Genomic DNA, 18,322 nt, shown 5'->3' with positions numbered 1-18,322 from the left:
TCTCAACCTGTGGGTCGGGACCCCATTTGGGGTCGAACGACCATTTCACGGCGGTCGCCAAACAACGCAGTCCGCCATTTTTTCCCCCTTTTCCTTAGCTGCGCTACTCCCTTTTATTCTATTGGCTTTTGAAAGCCAATAGAATAGACTCTCTTGAATAGAGTCTAATTCTATTGGCTTTCAAAAGCCAATAGGAATTGTCCAGGCTGTCTCTGCCCTGCTGAGCCCGCTAAAAGTCCCATTCTGCAAACGGTGCTGTACCAGTTGAGTAGTCCTCGACTTACGACCGGTTGAGTAGTCCTCGACGTAAGACCGGTTCGGAGTCGCGGCATTAAAAAGGTTGAGAACCACTGTCTTAGAAAGTCTTATGTCATATTTTTATGTCATAGAAACTGTATTGACACAATAGGCTTCACCAATACAGACCTCAGTGATGCATTGGTATAACATACTATCAATTTTGTAATTCTGATCCTGATTTAGCATGCTTTTATGAACTCAGATCAATTGGTTAGCTTATGATTCCAAATCTTATGTTAGCTCACAGGGCTGGATAAGATCTCTTTGAAGTCACTACTGCAGATTAATCTTCCAGAAAGTGATCTTACAAAGAGCAGCAACGACAAAAAAAAATATGCTAAACTATTCCACTGAACTTTTTCAGATGAATTGAAGCTGGGCAATATGGGATTTTATAAGATTCAATAACTGTCATTTTCAGATGAGCTTTGGACTAATTTCATGAGGCCTCAGACACTATTTAAGAAATCAGTTTCATAGTGGTACCTTGGTACTCATCGTTAGTTGGTTCCGGGAGGTGCAATGAGTATCAAAAACTATGAGTACCAAACAAATTTTTCCCAAAAGGAATAATGTAGTATGTCACAAGGCAGTTGACACCAAGTTCTAGCTTGTTGTGAAGTAGCAAACAAACAATGACACTGGGACAAAACTTTCACTGCAGAATACATTGAGTAGCAAATTTAAGGAGTTTCAAAGCAGTTAAGTACCAAGGTAATTCCAAATTAGGAATAATTCATACTTTCAAATAATTCACACTGCTTTCCTTGATTTTAGCTACAGAAAAATTACAAGAAGTTAAGGGATGTGCACTCTGCATACATGCATAAATATATTCTTATAGTATGTCCTCAGTCATACATCCTTATAATAATTCCTAAATTATGTATAATCTTAGAAACAATGCAGGAATCAGCATAATTTGTCAAGAACAAACTTGTCAAACTAACTGCATTTTTTTAAAAAAAATATTCTGTAACTTTCCTTAATAGATTGTGGGAATGCTGTGGGTACATTATATCTTGATTTCAGAAAAAACATTTCATAAAATGCCCCACAACATGAAAACTATACCTATCTAGTTAAGTATAGGTTATATGACACAATAAATAAGTAGATACAATGAGCCAAGTTAGGGGTGTTCATCAATGGTTATCATGGTATAATAATGTATTAAGTAAGATTCAGCCTATGGCCTTCTATTGCTCAACATTTTTGTCAAAATTCAGGGAATACTTCTCAAATTGGCTAAGATCAAAAGTAGATGGGATAGTTAATGCTCCAAAATACAGAAACAGAATTCAGCATGATCTTGATATGTTAGAGACAGGAGCGAAAAATAAAAAAGAAATTTAATTGAGATGCGTTAAAAAAAAAAAAAAACACACATCACTTAGGAAAGCAAAATCAGATGTACCAGTTGAGAATGGATGGCACTCATATGTGTGACTCATGAAAAAAAACAAAGCTTTGATTGAATCCTCATTGCTGTCATCTTGACTTTTTTTGACCATAATCTATGGATGCGCCTGGCAATATATCACAAACAAAGGAAGTGAAGGAAACGATTGGTCCATTAGTGGGTGGACGTGGCAAGAAGGTGACAAACAACAAGGAGAAAGCAGAACTATTTAACTCGTGTTTTGCATCTGTCTTTACACAAAGGGAAAAAACAGACCAACCTATCAAAAATAGTGCCATAAAAAACAAAACAGAAACACAAGTTAAGATAGGCAAGAAAATGGTTAGGGAGCACCTGTCCAGCCTAGATGAATTCAAATCACCAGGACCAGATGGATTACACCCCAGAGTTCTCAAGGAACTGGCAGATGTGATATCGGAGCCACTGAACTATATTTTTCAAAAATCCTGGAACACAGGGGAACTACCAGAGGACTGGAAAAGAGCTGATGTAGTTCCCATCCTCAAAAAAGGAAAAAAAATGGATCCAGGAAATTACAGACCTATCAGCCTGACCTCAATACCTGGGACGATCCTGGAAAAGATACTCAAACAACGAATCAACGAACACCTAGAGGCAAACAAAGTCATTACTAAAAGCCAACATGGGTTTGTCAAAAATAGATCATGCCAGACAAATCTTATTGCATTCTTTGACCAAGTGACAAAATTATTGGATCAGAGGAATGCTGTGGACATAATTTACTTGGACTTCAGTAAGGCATTTGATAAAGTAGATCACAACCTACTACTTGACAAGATAGAAAAATGTGGGGTAGACAGAACCACCACCAGATGGATCCGTAGCTGGCTGACCGGCCGTACTCAGCGAGTGGTTCTCAATGGAACTGCATCTATATGGAGGGAAGTGTGTAGTGGGGTGCCCCAGGGCTCTGTTCTGGGCCCAGTAATCTTCAACATCTTCATCAATGACTTGGATGAAGGGATAGATGGGGAACTCATCAAATTTGCAGACGACACCAAGCTGGCAGGAATAGCCAACACTCCAGAAGACAGGCTTCAGATACAGAAGGATCTGGACATACTTGAACACTGGGCACTAACTAACAAAATGAAATTCAATGGTGAAAAAAGCAAGGTTCTACATTTAGGCAAGAAAAACCAAATGCACAAGTACAGCATAGGTGGCAACATGCTCAATAGTAGTAACTGTGAGAGGGACCTCGGAGTCCTAGTAGACAATCACCTAAATATGAGCCAGCAGTGTGCTGCAGCTGCCAAAAAGGCCGACACAGTGCTAGGCTGCATTAACAGAGGGATAGAATCAAGATCACGTGAAGTATTAATACCACTCTTCAATGCCTTGGTAAGGCCACACTTGGAATACTGCATCCATTTTTGGTCACCACGATGCAAAAAAGATGTTGAGACTCTAGAAAGAGTACAGAGAAGAGCAACAAAGATGATTAGGGGACTGGAGGCTAAAACATATAAGGAGCGGTTGCTAGAATTGGGTATGTCTAGTTTAACGAAGAGAAGGACAAGGGGGGACATGATAGCAGTATTCCAATATCTCAGGGGCTGCCGTAAAGAAGAGGGAATTAAGCTATTTTCCAAAGCACCTGAAGGCAGGACAAGAAGCAACGGGTGGAAACGAACCAAAGAGAGAAGCAACCTAGAACTAAGGAGAAACTTCCTGACAGTGAGAACAATTTATCAGTGGAACAGCTTGCCTCCAGAAGCAGTAAATGCTCCAACACTGGAAGTTTTTAAGAAGAGACTGGACAGCCACTTGTCCGAAATGGTGTAGGGTTTCCTGCCCGAGCAGGGGGTTGGACTAGATGACCTCCAAGGTCCCTTCCAACTTTACTACTATTACTATTACTATTACTAAAAGGGAAGGTCGTTGTCTATAATTGTCATTTTCCTGCCTTCTATGGATCTAGATCAGCGGTTCTCAACCTGTGGGTCGGGACCCCATTTGGGGTCGAACGACCATTTCACGTGGGTCGCCAAACAACGCAGTCTGCCATTTTTTCCCCCCTTTTCCTTAGCTGTGCTACTCCCTTTTATTCTATTGGCTTTTGAAAGCCAATAGAATAGACTCTCTTGAATAGAGTCTATTTCTATTGGCTTTCAAAAGCCAATAGGAATTGTCCAGGCTGTCTCTGCCCTGCTGAGCCCGCCAAAAGTTCCATTCTGCAAACGGTGCTGCACCAGTTGAGTAGTCCTCGACTTACGACCGGTTGAGTAGTCCTCGACTTACGACCAGTTGGGGGTCGCGGCATTAAAAAGGTTGAGAACCACTGATCTAGATTGAAAGGATCTAGATATGAGGGAAGCTTGATCTGAAATATCAGGCCATATCTTAGCGCAAGAGTCAGGCCTATTCATTAATGTTAATGGACTTACGACCACAATTGAGCCCCAAATTTCTGTTGCTAAGTGGACACATTTGTTAGTGAGTTCTGCCCTATTTCACAATCTTTCTTATCACAGTTGTTAAGAGAACCACTGCAGTTGTTAAAATTTAGTAACACGGTTGATTAAATGAATCTGGCTTCTGACTTTGCTCGTCAGAAGGTCGCAAAAGGGAGTCACATCACTCTGGGATACTGCGAACGTCACAAATATGGGTCGGTTGCCAAACGTCTGAATTTTGATCACATGACCATGGGGACGCTGCAGCGGTTGTAAATATGCCAAACGGTCATAAGTCACTATTTTCAGTGCTGTTGTAACGTCAAATGGTCACCAAATGAACTGTTGTAAGTTGAGGACTACCTGTACACAGGAATCTGGTCAACTAAAGTTCAACACAAAATTGGCGCTAGGTAAGGGCCAATGGAATTCAAGGAGGGGCTGGACTTGCATCTCTTGTGGCAAAGCAAGGACTCTAAACTGATGGTATGCTTAACTCTACCGCCCCCAGCTCTGCCTGCTCTTCTCCTACATGACATCACACTTTCTTAAGTATAGCAAAAGTTGGTTGCTTGGTTGCTTGGAGACCTGAATTGTCAGAATCATGCTTGGCTTTGTTTTCTTTAGACTTAATCACCGCCCCCCCCCCCCCTGCCAACCCAGCTGCCATTCCTGTCTGGTCTGAAACAGGGTTGGGTTTGATTCCCCTTTACTTCCTTTTTCGTGCAGAATGCCTAAGTGGCTTATGTTTACTCCACCTTGCCCCACGTCGCTCAAATTTTCATTCCATAGGCAGAAAAAATAGAGGGGTGGAGGGTTATAGGAGCAGGGATGGGCGAAAGCAGCAAGAGTTGAACCTTTGCAGAGTTGGGTTTTTTTTTTTAATTTATTTAAAAATGGTTCAGGAAGGTGAGCTGTGTGGGGGAGAGAGAGAGGTATGCATCAGATTAGAGGGTAACAAAAGTGGAGAGGAAGATAAATAGAACCCCACCCAATGAAAAATCTCTTTTGTTCATTAAAAGACTTTCTGCACTCAAGTCCTCTACATGACTAATATCGCATTGTGGTGGATAAAACCTCTCTGGCACATTATACAAACAAAGCATAACTTGGCCACAGCAAACAAAGGCCTAAGTAACCGCAATTGAATTCATCTTAAAACAACAAATCAATTCTTCCCTATTAATGCCCTAAATGCAAGGGTAGGAGCACTGTCCTGTTGTAATAAACAGCCATGTGTTCAATTACTGTCTGTTTTCCCCAACTATTGCTCTCTTCAGTAATTATGGTGCGCGATGCATTCTACACTGACATTATATTAATGCACTGGGAGGGGAGACTTTAAATACGAATTAAATCAAGGCTAAACATTTCAGGAAGCCGTGCGCCATGCCTGCCACACAAGTGCTAACAGCACATTATTTAGAAGGAGGCAGAGAGGGTTCACCCCCCCACCACCCCTGTTTTTCCCTTCTAGCAGCCACTGCTTTTCCCTCTCTGATTAAATAGAACAAACTGGGGGGTAGGGAAGAAACTGGTATGCAAACATAATGAAGCCCGGCAAAAAAAAAAAAAAAAAACCTCTGCAGCCGTGCAACTCTGCCCCAGCCACATTGCACAGTTAACCTTTCTCCATTAGATCCCTCCGATTCTGCTTTATGTGACAAAGGGGAGAACTGTTGTGAGCATGTCATAAATATGTACATGTGACAAATCAACCCTGATGAAGAGACTAATAGCAACAAAGGGAAAGACCCGGGAAGGAAGAAGCAAAGGGGAAATGAACAGAGAGCAAACATATGTCTATGTTATGGGTTTTATTATTAATATTGTTGTTGTTGTTGTTGTTGTTATTCCCAAACAAATGCAATAGGACAGGGGTGTCAAACTCAATTTCATTGAGGGCCGCATCAGCATTGCAGTTGCCCTCAGGGGGGTGGGTGGGTGTGGCCAGGGTGGGTACAGCCTACTGGGTGGGCATGGATGGAGTGGGGGTGGCCTGCTTGATAGGCGTGGCCAGCTCTACATCATTCGCGTAAAGGGTGCCTGTGGGGGCCTGGGCAGGAGTGGGACAGATCTGAGGGTCTCTGGCAGAAGGGGGGAGAACCAGGGAAAGCGCCAAGGCATGGTCCACTGGAGGACCCTCGCTGTGAGGAGAGCGCCCCGCTGCCTGCCGAAACCCCTCCCCCAGAGCCCATCAAGATGGATATGTGAAGTAGGTGAGGGCCATTTGCCGGCCACTTCCAGGCGATGGTGCATTTCCTCATTTCTCACAAAGGGTGACACCTCCCCAGCATGCACCCAGGGGGCGGGGCCGACGCGGCAGAGGCTGGTTCCTCGCTGTTTCCAGACGGCCTTGTGGAGCTAAGACTGAATGCGTTTCAGCATAGATGGCCACCACAAAATTGTACAGTGGCTCCCGGCAGGGCCGTTCCCTCACTGTTTCCGGGATGGCTTCACGGGCCACATGAAACCACTTCATGGGCCGCATCCGGCCTCCGGGCCTTGTGTTTGACATGTCTGCAATAGGATGTCGGTTGACAAAAAAGAGCCTCTAAGAAACATGCAAACGATTTCTCTGAACCAAATATTGAGTAGGGGGCCTTATAAACAAGCCAGGATGAAAGCCTAATGCAGTCAAGAACTTTCTTTTCCTTGTTTCACCCTCTGTCTCTTTCTCTTGCAAAAAAAAAAAAAAAGAATCCCTACTTGATATTTTTTGTGCTGAGATTATTAAAACAACAAACAGTTTCCTGCCTGAAATGGAAGGTGCCAGTTCGATCCAGATGGTGCGTGTTTTAGGCAAGGCCCTGGCTCGAATGCACGGAGTTGTCAATGAATGGACGATCCCTTGCTAGCTGGGAAAACTAGGAGGGGAACACTGGACAAAAGCTAGGACATTCACCATGGGGACATCCTTCACTTATGACCAACTGGGATGTCATCAAGTCATAAAGAAGTTGCTGAGTTCTGAGGAAGTCTCCATCAGGCTGGATGTAGGACACAAAGTAGGGAAAGAGGAACAAGTAATAATAATAATAATAATAATAATAATAATAACAACAACAACAACAACAACAACAACAACAACAACAAAATACAAAGACCTACACATAGAAATAGAAAGACTGTGGCAAAAGCAAGCAAGGGTAGTACCAATAGTAATAGGCTCCTTGGGTGCTATCCCAAAACAACTGGAGCACCACCTGAACACCATTGGCATTGACAAATTCGCTATTAGTCAATTGCAAAATGCGGCCTTACTAGGAACTGCTTCCATCCAGCGATGATATCTGTAATACCATCAATTCGAATTTCCACATCTGCCTATCCCAGGTCCTGGGTAAGGACTTGATAGATAGGCAAAATGCCAAATCCAGTCTGAACATCTGGCTGACTGTGCAATGATCCATAATAATAATAATGATAATGATGATGATGATGATGATAATAATAATAATAATAATAATAATAATAATAATAATAATAATAGTAATAGGTTGTGGGGCTTGTGTACTCTTAGGAAGATGAGAGCTATGCCAGAGGTTCAACCATACTGGACAGGTCTCATCAGAGGAGTCAGACAAAAAGTGTCTCTCCCATAAAAAATATGGTGAGACGTAAATTTCAGAATGCCATACCGGCTCGGATGTCGCCCGGGTTAACAAGGTCCGCACTAGATATTGGAGTTCCTGGATATCTGGTGAAAAATGGGTTACAGGACTCAGGACTGTTGGCTGAGCAACCAGGGCCAGCAGCTGCAGAACTACTGGAAGGAAAAGAAAAGGTGTTTACCCGTCGCAGATACACAGTGATGGAAAACAAAGAAATAATGATTTGTTACCACAGATCAAGTCCAACAAGAAGAGGATATCTAAAACGAATGCACCAGTTCTGGAAAGAACAACATCCAGAATCAGAAATAACAGAACAGAGACTAGCAGATCAACGCCGATTTATAACACGAAATAAAATATTCACAGAAACAGAATTGGACGAACTGCAAAGGTTTAACCAGGGCAAAGAAATCAAAGCCTTACCAGAAGTAATTCAGAATGTAGAGGCAAACCAGGGGGAGTTGGCAGTGAAGGAATCCAGCAGAGATATACAACTGTTCTCATTTGGAAACCAGGCACCTCTTCCTCAGGAAGAACAAAACCCTCTAACTAAAGAAATAAAAGAATTGAAACAAAGAATAACTGAGCATCTAGAACAACACAAAAACAACAGAATAAGGCTACCTGCATTGAAGCTTGTTCCAAAGAAATAGCTAGCACAAGCATTAAAAGATGCAAATATTGCAATATCAAGTATAAGCACCAATTCACTGCAAGAAACAAACCAACTAATGTACAGCACAGCTGCAGTTATAACAGAAAACCTGGGATGCAAAATCAACAAAAAAGAAAAACAAACAGTGCACCAGAAAAATGGAAGGTTAGACTAGAAAATAAGATCAGCAAGTTAAGATCACATGCAAGCAAGCTAGAACAAATGAAAGAAAAGAAGCTGAAGAACAAGAAGACCAAAGAATACCTAATCAAGAAATACCACTTAGAAACAAGGAAGATCAAGGAAGCACTGGGAATAATAAAGCAACAAATAACAGCTATAGCCAGGAAAATCAGTAGATATGAAGCTCGAATTGCAAACTATAGGCAGAACCTCCAATTTCAATGCAATCAGAAACGTTTCTACCAATCCATCAATGAAGAAACTGCAAGGAATCAGTCAGTACCTGACAAAAAAGAAACAGTGCAGTTCTGGAAGCAGATATGGGATAACCCAAAGAAATACAACAAGGATGCGGCTTGGTTAAAAGAGGTGGATGCAAATAAAACAGAAGTGGAAATGAAAGAACTAGTAATAACAACAAAAATGGTAGAAAAAAGAGCAAGGAAAATGAAAAATTGGTCAGCACCAGGTGAAGATGAACTGCATGGGTTTTGGTTGAAACATCTAACTGTTATACATCCACTCATTTCCAAGCAGTTCAACAATATACTACAAGGAGGAGAAATTGAAAAGTGGCTAACAACTGGAAAAACCTACCTAATAATGAAAAATCCAGCAAAAAGGGCAACACCAGGCAACTACAGGCCAATTACCTGTTTACCAACAACTTTCAAATTACTAACTGGTGTGGTAGCTGATGCAGTGCAACAGCATCGTATGTGAAAACAATCTCTTTCCACTACTGAGCAGAAAGGAAGGAAAAACCGCCCCAACAGCAGAGGAACAAAGACAACTCCTTAAGTAGACAAAATGATTCTCTGGAAAAAAACTGCAAGCGAAGGAAGACCAACCTGAATGTGGCATGGATTGACTACAAAAAGGCATTTGACTCTCTGCCCCATGATTGGATAATAAAGTGCCTAGAAATAACAGGAGTCAGTAGAAACATCAGAAAATTTGTGCAAAGATCGATGGCACAATGGAGGACACAGTTGTAGATCAATGGTGAGAGGCTGGGAGAGGTTAATATCAAGAGAGGAATATTTCAAGGAGATTCATTATCACCATTACTACTTGTTATTGCACTGTTTCCTCTGTCAACAATACTGAATAACTCAGGACATGGCTATCAAACATCAAAAACATCTGCCAGACTTATACCACCTCATTTTATAGGAACTGATCTGAAGCTGTTATGGAAAAACCTCAGTTCCATCTGAAATAGAATCGCCTGCTCAAAACACACTGTACCGTATATATAGACAAGATATTGTAATGGAGTTTGGCTTGGACAAATGTGCCACACTTACTATCAAACAAGGAAAAATAATGAAAACTGAAGGAATCAAGATGCCACACGAAAATAACATTAAGAGTCTGGATGAGGAAGAGTACTACAAATACTTGGGTATCCTTCAAGCTGACAACATAAAGCACACTGAAGTCAAGAAAAAGATTAGAGGTGAATACATCAAGAGAGTGAAGAAGATCTTAAAATACAAACTCAATGGAGGAAATACCATAAAGGCAATCAACACCTGGGCAATCCCAGTCATTAGATACACAGCTGGAATAGTGGACTGGACTCAAGCAGAACTAAAAGCAATGGATAGGCAGACCAGAAAAATAATGACAATGAATCATGCCATTCATCCACGCAGTGACATTGATAGACTTTATCTACCAAGGCAAATAGGTGGGCGTGGAATGCTACAAGTACATCAGATGATTGAAGAAGAAAAAATGGCTTTGGAAGAATATCTGAAGAACAATGATGAAGATTCACTGAAATTAGTATATCAGGAAGGCTTACTGACTACTGGAGAGACCAAACTAGCCTACAAGAAAGACCAAATGAAGAACAGAATAGAGGCATGGGAAGACAAAGCACTACATGGCCAATACATTAAAAAAATAGCTGGGAAAGCAGATTTACAATACAATACCTGGCAATGGCTAAGAGCAGGAAAATTGAAGAAAGAGACCGAGGGACTAATTCGGGCTGCACAAGACCAAGCCTTAAGGACAAATGCATACAAAGTCAAAATTGAGAAGACAGCAACAGACAGTAAGTGCCGCCTATGCAAAGAAGCTGAAGAAACAGTGGACCACTTGGTAAGCTGTTGCACGAAGATTGCACAAACTGATTACAAGCAGCAGCATGACAAAGTAGCAACAATGGTGCATTGGAAGATCTGCAAAAAATATCATTTGCCTGTAAGCAAAAACTGGTGGGATCATAAAATAGAGAAAGTCATAGAAAATGATAAAATTAAACTGCTCTGGGACTTCAGAATTCAAGCAGACAAGCACCTGCAACATAACACCCCAGACTTAACAATTGTCGATAAGAAAGACAAAAAAGTCTGGATAGTGGACGTGGCAGTGCCTGGATATAGCAGAATAGAAGAGAAAGAACTGGAGAAGATAACAAAATACAAAGACCTACAAATAGAAATAGAAAGACTGTGGCAAAAGCAAGCAAGGGTAGTACAATAGTCATAGGCTCCTTGGGTGCAATCCCAAAACAACTGGAGCACCACTTGAACACCATTGGCATTGACAAATTCCCTATTAGTCAATTGCAAAAGGCGGCCTTACTAGGAACTGCTTCCATCCTGCGACGATATCTGTAATACCATCAAACATCCACACCTGCCTATCCCAGGTCCTGGGTAAGGACTCGATAGGTAGACAAAATGCCAAATCCAGTCTGAACATCTGGCTGACTGTGCGATGATCGATAATAATAATAATAATAAGGAATTACAGTTCTCTATGCCAAAGCAAATATGGTCATTATTTTGTTAGTAGCCTGTCAGAACTCTTGCCAGAGTCAGGGTCAAGGGGAAGAGAAGAGAAGCTCTGTTTGCTAGCTTGTTGGAAGACGTAAATGTGAAGATTAGTATTTAGAGCAGGGGTGTCAAACTGCCGGCCCGCAGGCTGAATGCATCATAGCAAAACCGTGGCCACCCCATTGCCAGCAATGGCAAAAAAGTTGCGAAATGTTGTGACACGTTACGTGACATTGCAAGTTTGACACCCTTGATTTAGAGTGTTAACCTAAGACATAGCATCATTTTTTCTACTAATTGATAATCTGAAATCACACTAGAATTGAGACTTACTGGCAATATGGAAGTACAATGAAAGGGACTTGCAGAAGCTAAGTGAGGAATTGTCAGATTCTCCTGACAAAGATCCTTGTCTTCTTATGAACCAATGTGGGAAATCTCCAACTTTTATTTGGGAGAAATATCTTTTTTTTTTTTTTTATTAAAAGTTTTATAAATTTTACAAGAAAAACAAAAACAATACAGAACAAAAAACAACATATACAAAAGAAAAAAAAATTAAACAATACATATAAAAAAAAACCCCCCACCCCACACCCCTCCCAAAAACCCTCCCTTCCCCCCCCCTGAGCTTCCCAGAGCAGAATATAGGCTTAAGAAATAATAAAAAAAAAAAATAAAAATTAAATTAAAAACTTTATGTTTATATATATATAAAAGATATCTATAATATATATAAAAATAAAACTTATGAAAAAGCTATATGATATTTTTGTATACCCAATCTAAATTGTATAAATTTTATCCATTTGTCCCAGATAGCAAAAAACTTCTCTTGCGTTTGGTGCTTTAAGAAAGCCGAAATCTTTGCCATTTCCGCCAGATAAGCTACTTTAAAAAACCATTCCTGCAATGTAGGCAAAGATTCCTTCTTCCAATAGTGTCCAACTAACAGCCTCGCGGCTGTGATCAAATTTAACATCAATACAACCTCCTTTGTATCACAATCTGTAACAATACCTAACAAAAATAATTGCGGAGGAAATTTTACCCTCCTTCTAAAAATTCTCTGGATATTCCACCATATTTTGATCCAAAATGCTTTTATCTCTCTACATGACCACCAAATATGATAATAGGAAGCCTCCTTATAACCACATCTCCAGCATTTAGGTTGCACGTCAGGGTACATGTAAGACATTTTTTGTGGATCAAGGTGCCATCTATAAAACAATTTATAAAAATTCTCCCTTAAATTCTGTGCTTGAGTAAATTTGACATTTCTCACCCAAATAGTTTCCCAGGTGTCCAATGAAACTGGCTCACCAAAGTTATGCGCCCATCTAATCATACAATCTTTAATTAGTTCCGTTTCTGAGTCCAATTCAACTAAAACCCCATAAATTCTCTTAATGTGGGTTTGTCTTTGATCCTTCAGTTGCTTAATAAGATTTTCATCTTCTCTAAGAAAACCCACCTTACAATCCATCTTCCATCTATATAGTAGTTGCCTATATTGGAACCAAGAATAAGTAAAATTTTCTTGTGCTAACTCTTCACGTGATTTTAATTGCCAGTTTTGTCCATCCCATTTAAGTAACTGTCTATAAGACACCATATCCATTTTAACCCCTCTTTTTATTCCTTCTATCGCATGCCAAGGTATAGCCCATAATGGTACTTTAAAATCACTTTTATAATATTTTCTCCAGATACTAAGTAAAGAAATTCTTAAAATATGAGATTTAAAAGCCCAATCTATTTTTTTATTAAATATTAAATAGGCATGCCACACATAAAGTAAATCCCATCCCTCTAGATAAAGTATCTCAGAGTTTGTCAAATTTACCCAGTCACTAATTAATGTTAAAACCACCGCATCATAATATAATTTCAAATTTGGTACCTTGAGTCCACCCCTCTCACGGAAGTCTTGCATAATTTTGAACTTAACCCTTGTTTTTTTCCCTGCCCAAATAAATTTATTGAAACCCTTCTGCCACTCATTTAAATTAATCTCATTTTTCAAAATTGGTAACATTTGAAACAAAAAAAGAAACTTGGGTAGAATATTCATTTTTATCACTGCAATTCTTCCCATGAGGGATAATTGCAGCTTTTCCCAGTTCTTCAAGTCTTTCTGTACCCCGACCCACAACATTTCATAATTATTTTTAAATAATTTTGCATTAGAAACAGACAGCATCACCCCCAAATATTTTACCTTATTAACAATCTCAAAACCCGTCGAGTTAACCAAAATCTGCTTCTCCTGACTCGACATATTTTTAGGTAAAATTTTAGTCTTATGTACATTAATCTTAAAACCCGAGACCAAACCATAATGGTGAATCAACTGTAATAAGTTTACTACAGAATAATCAGGTTGCGACAAAGTAACAACCAAGTCATCCGCAAAAGCTCTCACCTTATATTCTTTTTTATTAACATATATTCCTTTAATTTCCTGAGACTCTCGAATTTTGATCAATAATATTTCCAATGTTAAAACAAACAACAATGGCGATAAAGTACACCCCTGTCTAGTACCTTTCTCTATTGTGAAAACCTCCGACAAACCTCCATTAACAATAAGTTGTGCTGTTTGTTTTTGATATATTACCTTAAGGGCTTGTAATATGTTTTCACCAAAATTCATTTCTTCCATTACTCTTAGCATAAAATGCCAATTCAGTTGGTCAAATGCTTTTTCAGCATCTAAAAATATGAGCCTTGCAGGAACTTGGTTGTTCTTATCTAAGTATTCTAATAAGTTAATAATTTGTCTAACATTGTTTTTCATATACCTTCCTGTTATAAACCCTGATTGATCTTTATGCACAAGATGATGCACCACCCTCATAAGCCTATTTACCAAAAATTTTACAAATATCTTATAATCCACGTTTAAAAGAGATATAGGCCTATAATTTTTTGGTAAAGTAAGATCTTGATCCTCCTTTGGAATCAATGATATAAAGGCACTACGCCATGAAGGAGGAATCTCTAAACACTGTAAGATACCATTAAAAAGATCATTTAATGGTTGGATCATCTCCTCCATTAAAGCTTTATAATAAACAGCTGTTAACCCATCCGTACCCGGTGCTTTCCCTAATTTCAATTGTTGAATTGCTGAGGCACTTTCCTCCTTAGTAATTAAGCCATTAATTTCATATTTCTGATCCTCAGTCAGTTTAGGAAAACTTGCCTCAGCTAAATATTTATTTATATCTAACAGTTGTACATTAGTAGATTTGTATAGGTTTTGATAATAATCCCAAAAAGATTTTTTAATTAATTCCTTCTGAGAAACTAGTTTACCCTTATAATTTATTTTCTCTATTATTCTCAGTCTCTGTTTCGTTCTTAATTGATAAGCCAACCATCTCCCCGGCTTATTAGCATTACAAAATGTATTTTGTTTCATAAATAATAAATTGGTTGCAGCTTGATCTGCTATCCACATATTAAATTGTGACCTTAATAACTTTACAGATTCTTTAGTACTTTCATCAGAAGGATTTAGAATCAAAGCCCTTTCTTTTAGTTTAATTTCATCTTCAAGTTCTCTCCGTTTCTGAATCTGATTTCGCTTATAAAAATTATTCATTTTTATCAAAACACCGCGCATAAATGCTTTACCTGCATCCCATACCATTGACATTGAAGTCCCCTTGTACATATTCAAAGCAAAATAGTCCTTTAAACACGCCTTTAGTTTTTGAACATTCTTCTCTTGTCTAAACAAATTTTCATTAACTCTCCAGGATCTTCTTTCCTCTTTCTCTTGAATCAACTCCATCCAAACTGGACTATGATCAGTCAGTGATCTAGGAAAAATCTTTACATTCTTTACTTTATTATACAAATCCGTGGTAATCAAGAAAAAGTCAATTCTTGAAAAAGATTGGTGTCTGTCAGAAAAAAAAGTAAAGTCTCTCTCCTCTGGATTACGTTCCCGCCAATAGTCCCTTAATTCCCAGTCTTCTTTCATATCAAAAAAGGCTTTAGGTAGCCTTGCTTGTTTAAGAAAAGGAGAGGAACCTTTCTTATCCCTTTGTGTATCTAAGACACCATTCCAATCACCCATTAATACCACCGATCTATAATCAAGCAAAGTTATTTTTTGGTGTAAATGTTTATAAAATTGTTCCTGTTGTTGATTTGGAGCATAAAGTCCAACTATAAGTACTTTCTTACCATAAATACCAAGTTCAATCATCACATATCTCCCCTGGGGATCTGATTCTACCAGACAAGCTGGCAGGTTTTGTTTGACATATATAACAACTCCCCCTTTCGTCCCAGGTGCAGGAGATATAAAATGAGATCCCAGACGAGCATTAACTAAATATTTCTGATCTTTAAGTAGAATATGAGTTTCCTGTAAACAAATAACATCATTGGTATGTTGCTTCAAATAAGAAAAGATTTTTTTCCGTTTCTGAGGAGAATTCAATCCATTAACATTCCAGGTCAAAAACTTTGCCATCTCCCTTGGCACGCAGCCTGGAGAAGACACCATCAAACTCTGACAGAGCTGCGTGTGTTGCATAACTCTTGGGTCTTGCTCCTCCCACCGGCGGTGATGCACTTCAAGGAGAATTCTCTTTGGGCTCTTTTTTACGTTGCTCTTTCTCTTTACGCTTATAAGCTGCACGAGTCATCCTCTGCTCTTTAGCCTCCGTTTGGCGTTGCTTTGACACTTCTATCATCCCTGCGGAAACCAAATCTAGTGCCTCAGATTGCTGCTCAGGTTCCTTAGCACTCAAAGATTTCCGACCAGATGAAGTTGAGCCTGCACTCAGGACCGAAGTATAGAAATCTCTAGCTTTGTCAACTGGGTTCAATCTGTAACGTGTCCCAGCATGGCTCAAAACGATACCCATCGGAATTTCCCATCTGAATGGCATCGATCTAGCTTTAAGCTCATTGGTTAAAAAAGCAAAGTCTTTCCTACTTCTTAAGATTTTAGATGGAATTTCCTTTAGAATGATAACATCTTGGGCGGCAATCTGAAATCTTTTGTTGTAAAAAGCTTGTATAATCTCATTCCGCAGGGACTTCTTTGTAAAGTAAATCACCACATCTCTGGGCAAATTCTTCTGCTTAGCAATCCAGGAGTTGAGTCTATAAATTTTTTCCACTTCTCTCTGTAATTATCCTTTATCCATATCCAAAGCCAGCGCCAGATCACTAAGAACCACCTCCATCAAATCTTGATTAATATCTTCCTTGAGGCCTCTAATCCTCAGAGCATACTCCATTTGTCTGTATTGAAACATCAAAATATCTTCTTGTGAGGAGTCCACCTTCCTTTCCACGTCTTGAATTTTGTCATCTAAAGAGTCAACTTTGTCTTCCACTTACTCAAGCCTTGCATCGAGCTTAACCACCACAGTAGCCAAACCTGAAACAGCTGCCAGTATATCTTGTCGTAATTCATTATTATTTTCTTGCAATTTAGACTTTATCCCCGTTATCTCTTCTTTGAGATCAGATTTAATTTCTGAGTTAATCTGTGAAACAAATTGAGTCATTTCCTCTCTCATTTGAACTACAATCTCTCCCATTATGCCTCTAACCTCTTGTACTGAAAGTCCAGGTAAAGGAGGGGAGGGTGGTGGCTGAGCCGGTGGTGCATGTTTAGATTGTTGTTGTAGCTGTGCAGTGGAAGTTATAGGAGAAGAAATAACCTTGGGTACTGAGGAAGGCTGCTGCCTCTTTGAAGCCATTTTAAAAAGCACAATTGTCACTTCCCTTTCCCCTCCAGCCAAAAAGGGAGGAGGAAAAAAAGAAAAAAAGAATTTTTAAAAAGAGACAAACTATAATCATTAAAAGTCCAGAATAAATCCCAAGAATAAGTAGTAAAAGAGCAAACAATTCAAAAGAAAAAATTCTAAGCCAAAAGCAAAAGCAAAAGCAAAAAACAGTCCTTAAAAAGGGAAAGTAAAACAAACGAGAAAGGAAAAAAAAACTCCGACACTTTCAAAACGCCATCTTAAGTCCTTTCACTAGTATAACAAAGAAAAGGAGGAAAAATAGTAAAAATCAAAAGATAAAGAAATAAACACCTAAAATATAACAAAAAATCCTTAAACTGCTCCGTCCGTTTAAAAATTACTCACCAAAATGCTGTAAACACGGAGATAGAAGCGGCGGTTTCTTTTGCTTCCTAAGAAGCAAAAACAGCTGGGAGGCGGAGATCAGCAAGAGCTCCGAGGGAACACTCCTTTCACCCCCTCTAGAAATAAATCCAGAGGGGGTTCAGGGGTTCTACCTCTACTCTTGCGTTCTCTATCCCTTCCCTTTGCCCGGGAAGGGATTTCCGAGCCGCGGGCCAGCTGATGTGCGCTGCGCTCCGCGGCTCTGACACTTCCCCAGCTGGACGGCTAACAGCTAGCCGCCATCGCCGTCGCCTCCCACCGGAAGCCCCGGGAGAAATATCTTGAGAAGTCTTCCCATTGTAAATTTGTTTGCTTTTAACATTCAACTAAGGGTGCAAAGACACACATACAATTCTCACCCCATTTGCAGAAGTATGTTTCAGTGTTCACTCTTGTCAGATGAAAACATGAAAGCAAAAGGTCCATAATGCTAGCACCTCAAGCCAAAATGATATTGTGAAACTTGCCATGATTATTGGCCAAAAGAGAAAAAAAAAGAGAGATTCTTTAACATTGGAAACAGTTTTTTTCCTGCTCTATCAAAAAATAAAGACACAAAACAACCTAAACCATTATCAGCAGAAAACTTAGAAAAACCAGAAATGTGTTTTTATGGAATTTGTATGTGATTTTTAAAATGTTTTTCATGTGCAGTATTATATCAGCTGCCTGGGAAAGCCAAGGGAAATCATCAAAACAATTAAAAAACGAAAATTAGAATATTTCAGACATGTGATGCGACACCCAGAAAAATAGGGC

This window comes from Crotalus tigris, unplaced genomic scaffold, assembly GCF_016545835.1.
Source record: "Crotalus tigris isolate CLP2741 ecotype Arizona unplaced genomic scaffold, ASM1654583v1 scf7180000018068.1947079, whole genome shotgun sequence".
In the NCBI taxonomy this organism is placed as follows: Eukaryota; Metazoa; Chordata; class Lepidosauria; order Squamata; family Viperidae; genus Crotalus; species Crotalus tigris.
This window is presented reverse-complemented; position numbering follows the sequence as displayed.